Here is a 7,164-nt window from a genome sequence, read left to right on the forward strand (position 1 = left end):
GGGACTTCCCTGGTGGTCCAGGAGCTGCAAATCCACCTCCCAGTGCAGGGGACAGAGGTTTGATCCCTGGTGTGGGTACTGAACTCCCACATGCTGGGGGGCAAGTACACCTGTGTGCCACAGCTAGAGAAAGCCCACATGCCACACACACACACACCAAGCGAAAGAGGAGATCTGAACTGGGTGTGAGGCAAGGGGAGGGTCTGTGCATATTTCCATCAGAGAATCTTTTGGACCTGGAAACTGACACCACATGGAGGTAGGAGAGAGGGAGGGAGGAGTCAGAGGCTTTGCTGGAAGGTTTCAGCCTGGCTCTTGGAGAATCAGGGACCACTGATAGAAATAAGAAAGCTGGGAGGAGGGACGTGTTTTTCGGGAAGAAGATTCAGGTAAGATGTGCTGAGTTACAGGTGGGGTGTGCGATGGTGAACAAGCTGGGGCAGTAGCCCAGGGATGGGGCTATGTTAGTCTCAGCCCAGGGTGTCTGCAGACCCACTCCTGGCTCTCCCTGGCCCTGCACTGAGTTAAACCCGCCCCCTTGTCTCTGCCTTCCAGCCGTGTCAGCCAAGGGAAGCGCTGGCTGGAGTAAGAGGCTGGGAGAGGCAGTGTATTTTGTCATCTCTTTCCTCTGCTTCAGGGAATGTGTCTAGCAATGAATGGCTCTTACTCCCACTCTGGTATCCCTGCCTTCTGCCCATTTGGCTCCTCACTGTCATCATGAAACTGTTTTCTTTTTTACTTTTTTTTTTTTTTTTTGCTGCAAGGCATGCGAGATTCGCCTCTGACCAGGAATTGAACCTGTGTCCCCTACAATGGAAGTGTCTTAACCGCTGGACTGCCAGGGAAGTCCCTGCTTCCTCTGTTTTAAATGAGGCTTCCCTGCTGGCTTAGATGGTCAAAAAGTCTATTTGCAGTGCAGGAGACCCGGGTCAATCCCTGGGTTGGGAAGAAATACTTAGCATGGTTTCTTGCTTTACACCTTGGACCCTGACTTATTCAGGAGACACATGCATGGATACCATAATTAAAGCAAGGAGTATGGACTAGATCCCAAGTAAGAAAGGGGAAACCCAAGCCCAGAATCCCAGGGGACACAGATGTAAGAAGTTGTTGTTTTTTTTTTTTAAGGGGGGAGGGGTAGGGAATGGGGACACGGAAAACAACACAAGAGAAAAAAAATCTGGGGCAGGAAGAGAAAAAGCAGAGTGAAGTGCTCCAGAGATCAAGGAAGGAGAATTCCTAAGTTTGGAGCATCATAAAGCAGCTGCTCCAGAGAAGGCAGAGAATGAAGATGGAGGACAAGACTTTCAACTCAGAGATGTCCTCAGAGGCAGAGCCTCAAGGGAGAGGAGGTGGCAGAGAACAAATTAAGTGTTAAAGAACAGGGCGAGAGTGAGGTTTGGGAGGCCAAAGTGAGAATAAAATATTTCTTCAGGAAATACTTACTGAAGTACTGAAATACTTGCCAAGTATATTTGGTACTATGTATGGTAAAGTACCGGGCCTCGGGTACCTGGTGTGTAAAGATGAATAAGTCATGGTCTCTGTTCTTAAGGCATTCTCAGTTCAGAGAGGGAAACAGTCAGGTTTCCAGGGATTTATAGCACACTGTAATACAGTTCTGATCTATGCTGCAAGAGCAGACAGAAAGTCCTACTGAGCTGTGGGGAGGGGCTCAAGGAGGACTTCCTGGAGAAGGTACCACTGGGTTTGACAGATAAGTAGGAGTCATGCAGATGAAATGGGGATGACAGGGAGGAAAAATGCACTCTGGATGGAAGGAACAGCCTGAGAAAAGGCATAAAGGTAAGAAACGTTACTGCGAGTTTGGGGAAACCACTGTGTTGCTAACACAGAAACTGTGTAGGAGGAAATGGTAGGAGATGAGACTGGGACATGATTCCAGTGGAATAATGAACCAGATATGTCAATGGGAGCCGAGGCAGTGAAGATTCCCTTTGATATGCTAGAACACAGTAACAGACGCACTGGAATCCTGCACGCAATGGCAGTATTTTCAAGAATGAGGATAAAATATTTTTTTGTAAATAAGAACTGAGTATCACTAACAAATTGTTTTCTAAAACTGTTATTTGTTTATTTTTGGCTGTGCTGGGTCTTCGCTGCTGCACTAGGATTTCTCTAGTTGCAGCGAGTGGGGGCTACTCTCTGTTGCAGTGCACGGGCTGCTCTTCTCCTGTCCCTGAGCAGGGGCTCCACGGGCTTCAGGAGTTGCAGCTCCGGGGCTCAGCAGTTGCACTTTCCAGGCTCTAGAGTGCAGGTTCAGTAGCTGATGTGCAGAGGTTTAGTGGCTCCACAGCATGCAGGATATTCCTGGACCAAGGATCGAACCCAAGTCCCCTGTATTGGCAGGCAGACTCTCAACGACAGGAAGCCCCATCACTAATAAATTCTTATTGAGGAATTTATGAAGGCTATTCTTCAGGCAGAAGGAAATTGATCCCAGATGGAAGATCTGAGATTAAATTTTAAAAAAATGATCACTATTGAATCAAACTTGGGTCCGCTCACCCCCTTGTGTGCAGTAAAGCCAATCTCCTGACACTGGGTTGCAGGGAAGGAAAGTGCAGCATCTATTACGCGGCACCAAGCAAGGACTTTAGGCAGTTAGTACTTAAAAGACCCAAACTCCCCAATGGCTTTAGGGAAAGGATTTTAAAGACAGGGTGAGGGAGGGAGGAGGGGAGGGAGGTTGGGGGTGTGTGATCAGCTGGTAGACATTCTTCTGAGGTTGATGGTGAGGTAGTTGGGGGTCAACATCATCAACCTTCTGGTTCCAAGCGGACTAGGGTCTACACGCTTGTGGGCAGCACACAGTTAACTTTTTCCACCTGGTGGAGTTTTCATTCTCTGCAAAACAGCTAAAAGGACATGGCTCAGGATATTATCTATAGCCCTTGAGGAGGAACGAAAGGTCCATGACTTTGTTTAATGGCTAAACTTATTATTTTGTCTTGTTAGACTGTTTTCCTTCGCTTCTGCATTTTCTCTGATTAAATTTATTCTTTGGAACTTGAGGAAGGCCTAGGAGGCTAAAGTTTTCCTATAAACAAGAGACAGGTAGAAAACAAGAGAAAAAGAGGAGGTGGTTCTATCCCGGGAAGGCCCCATAGAGTCCTGCTCAGTTACATGATCAGATAAAATATTCATTTGTGAGAGTTATATCAAAACAAAAACTGATTGCATGAAACAATGATATCTAATTGTTGTTGTTGTTGAGTTGATAAGTCGTGTCTGACTCTTTAGAAAGAAAGAAAAGAAAGTGAAGTCGCTCAGTCCTGTCTGATTACTCTTGCCTGGAAAATCCCATGGATGGAGGATCCTGGTGGGCTTCAGTGCATGGGGTCACAAAGAATCAGCCACGACTGAGTGACTTCACTTTTCACTGTACTGTAACCTACCAGACTCCTCCATCCATGGGATTTTCCAGGCAAGAGTACTGGAATGGGTTGCCATATCCTCCTCCAGGGGATCTTCCAAACCCAGGGATTGAACCCAGGTCTCCCTCATTGCAGGCAGACGCTTTACCATCTGAACCACGAGGGAAGCCTGTGACTCTTTGGGACCCCATATACTGCATCATGTCAGGCTCCTTCCTCCTTCACTATATCCCTGAGTTTTCTGAATTCATGCCCATTGAGTCAGTGATGCTAACTCACCATCTCATCCTCTGTCGTCCCCTTCTCCTTTTGCCTTAAATTGTTCCCAGTATCAGGATCTTCTCAGATGAGTATGCTCCCCCCATCAGGTGGCCAAAGTCTTGCCGCGGCCCGGGTTCAGTCCCTGGTTGGGAACTGAAATCCCACAAGCTGCATGGCACTGCCCAAACAAAATAAAGGGGGCTGTGCCAGTGCCACACACGGAGGGTTGCCATGAGGCTTGGTGGGAGTCTGGCACGGGAAATGCTTCAGGAGCGCACCTGCCCGTAGCAAGTCCTCTTTGGAGGAGGAAGCAGGTTTAGTGAGGGTGGAGGGTATTCCCAAAGTCGCTCATGGGTGTGACGGGAAGCTGGGGCTGGACCTCAGTGACCAGGCACTGAGCTGTCCAGGCTGCCCCTATGTGACCTGAAGTCCGCTTTAGGACTGCAGGGAGGGTCTCCTTGGGCCCTTTAGGGAAGGAGGGCAGGCAGTAATGGGGGCTGGGCGAGCTGGTTGTGCCAGGAAGAAGATCCACCAAGATAGGCAAGTGGAGGCCAGGTGGTGGGAAGGGACACGGCTTCAGTTCTGTCTCAACTCCCTGTCTGCTGCTCCCTGCCTCTGGGGACTCGCCTGTCTTTGGTGCTGCCCCTGGGCTGGGCCTTTACATCCAGGCAGTCTCTAGTCTTGGCCTCTTGACACAGTGGTCTTACCGACCCCTTGTACAGGTTAGGATGCTGAGGACAGAGGGATTTGGTGTCCATGGCACACGGATAGGAATGATTGGCAGAATGAGAATTTGAACCCAGGCTGGTGTGGCCAGTTTTACATCTTGAGTCCCTCCCATTGATTCTGATGCCCCTTTTGCAGATGAAGAAACAAAGGATCTGAGAGGAGATGAGCAAAGGCTTGAGATGCAAATCCAGGTGTGAATGACCACTGTCAAAGCACCTTACAAGCTTGAAAGTGCTGTAAACACACCATGGTTCACCATTTGAATTTAATAAGAAAAATGTGCATTTAGGGAGGGTTTACCATACACCCAGTACTGTTCTTCTGATGATCCCATGAGGGGACAGGTGTGACTACTGATTCCATTTTACAGATGAGGACACTGAGGCACAAGGGTGAGGTCACTCAGGCAAGGGTTACAGGTCTACACCTTTCCCTGCGAATCCCCACCTCTGAGTGTGCGAGTCCTCGGCTGCTGTTTTCTGTGTGCCCACCCAGTCTCCCTGGCCAGATAGGGGTGCCTCCCACCCTGCTGGCCTGAGCACAGGGCCTGGCACACAGTCAGCTTGCTGAGAAGAGGTGGGCCCCAGAGGGACCAAGGCTGTCATCTTCCCTCTCTCCCAGGAAGTACATCGTGTCCTGTAAGCAGGCAGAGATGCCCCTCTCTGTCCCCTGGGATCCTAGCAACCAGGTAAGGCCTTCTGCTCTGTGCGGACAGCCTTCAGACCTGTTGGGGACCCCTAACCCTCCCTTCTTGGAGGAGGCCCAAAGGGGGCAGGATTCTCTGCCTCAGGACTGGCCTGGTGAGCCAAGGGCTTTCCTGTGTCCCCCGGCTTGGCAGGAGCGAGCTGAGGCCCCAAGGGGAGGAGTCGTCTGGCCCAGCCCGGGCCTCCTTCCCAGAGCCCAGGGCTCCTTCCTTCATGCGCAGCTTCCTGCCCACCCGTCAGAGGGGCCCTGGCGCGGAGCCCCGAGGAGGGGAGGGTGAGACTGGTCTGTGTGTCCGTGCAGGTGTGCCTGAGCTACAGCAACGTCTCCTCCCTGAAGATGCTCGTGGCCAAGGACAACTGGGTGCTGTCCTCAGAGAGCAACCAGGTAGCGGACCCAGCCTCCCAGCTCTCCTTCCTCCTCTGAGCAGCCAGAGGTGTTGACTGTGAGCCATGAAACCCTCTCGAACCACTCAGGTCAGAGGGGGGTTCCCTAGAAGGTCCTGGGAGAGTCATGAAACCAACCAGTTGTAGAAACACGCCCACCCCTCAAGGGCTGGCGTGGCTCGGCTGGGGGCTGGGGGCAAGGGTGGGCTGAGGCGGGGCTTGAGCTCTGCCACTTTTGCCTGTGTCCTGGGATGGGTCACTTCCCCACAGTGACATCCGTGGCTGGATGGACGCCTGGCTCTGAGGATCCATTCTGGTTTTGCATTAGTTACTGCTTCTTGATCTTGTTATGTTTAAAAAGAAAATTTTCAATATTTAAAAAATCGAGGCATAATTTGCATACAGTAGAACGTCCCCCTTTTAGTGTGTAATCCTGCTAGGGTGGAAAACACACGAAGTTACATCATCACGACAGTAATCAAGATATGGAGCATTTCCATAAACCCCCATTTCTCTGGCTCCTTTGTGATCAAGCCTCTTCCCACTCCAGTCCCTGGAAACCACAGACCAGTTTTCCGTGCCTCCGTTTGGTCTGTTTGAGAACGTGTAGTAAAGGGGGTCGTGCAGAATGTAGCCTTTGACGTATCTCCTTAGGCACCGTGCATTCACCTGTGGGAAGGGATGAGTGCGTTCCGTTTCATGTCAGGTACCATTCCATCTGACTAGTGGGCTTGTCCATGAAGTGCCTGCTTCTTCAGACAGCTTCCTATCCACTTTGCGCTGATTCTCCCATTTTTCACGGGGCTGCCACCGAGGCTCAGAGAGGTTGAGTCACTTGTTCACAGACACACAGCAATCGGCGCAGCCCTGACTTCCAGCCCAGGTCCCCAGCACAGTGTGAGGAGGAGACGAGGGAACGAGGCTGCCCTCTGTCCCGAGCAGGTCCGCCTGTACACTCTAGAGGAGGACAAGTTCCTCTCCTTCCACATGGAGATGCTGGTGCACGTGGACACAGCCCAGGCCTTCCTGCTGCTCTCTGACCTCCGCCGGAGGCCCGAGTGGGACAAGCACTGCCGGTGGGTGCCGGAGGGCAGGGGTACAGGGGAGTGGGGTGGGGAAGGGGCCCTGAGGTGTCTCCTCCTGCTGAGCCATCCCCTACTGCTTCGGGCCCCTGCTTTTAGCTGGGAGTCAGGGATGGGGAGGGAGGCACTGTGGTTCTGTGTTAGGTGAGTATCTGAGTCAAGGATGCTCTGAGCCCTCAGGAAAGGGACTGAGCCTGGAATTGGAGGCGGGGGCCAGGCCCAACTAACTATGTGACGATGGGTAAGTCACCTCCACTCTGGCCTCAGTCTGGGGACAGCCTCCCAGCTGAGAGGGGAGACACATGATGAGAGTATAGTGTTTGGTGACGGAGGGAAGCCAGGGTTGTCAGCACCCAGAGGGGTCAGAGGAGTCCAGCTGGTCACGCCTGTCAGTGACACAGTCCTGTATGCCCAGGTGCTGATTGGTATTTGCTGCCATCCTGGCAGGCAACAAGGCTGCTGCCCCGCCCCCCGCCCCCGGCCTCACGCCCACTCAGTGCCCTCTTACCGCCCCCGCCCCCTCCTCATGGGTGTGGCTGCCCGGCCTGCAGGTGTCCTACTACAACCAGGCCACCCCGGGCGTTCTCAAGTACGTGACCACCA

The sequence above is a fragment of the Capra hircus genome, chromosome 3, assembly GCF_001704415.2.
Source record: "Capra hircus breed San Clemente chromosome 3, ASM170441v1, whole genome shotgun sequence".
Classification (NCBI taxonomy): domain Eukaryota; kingdom Metazoa; phylum Chordata; class Mammalia; order Artiodactyla; family Bovidae; genus Capra; species Capra hircus.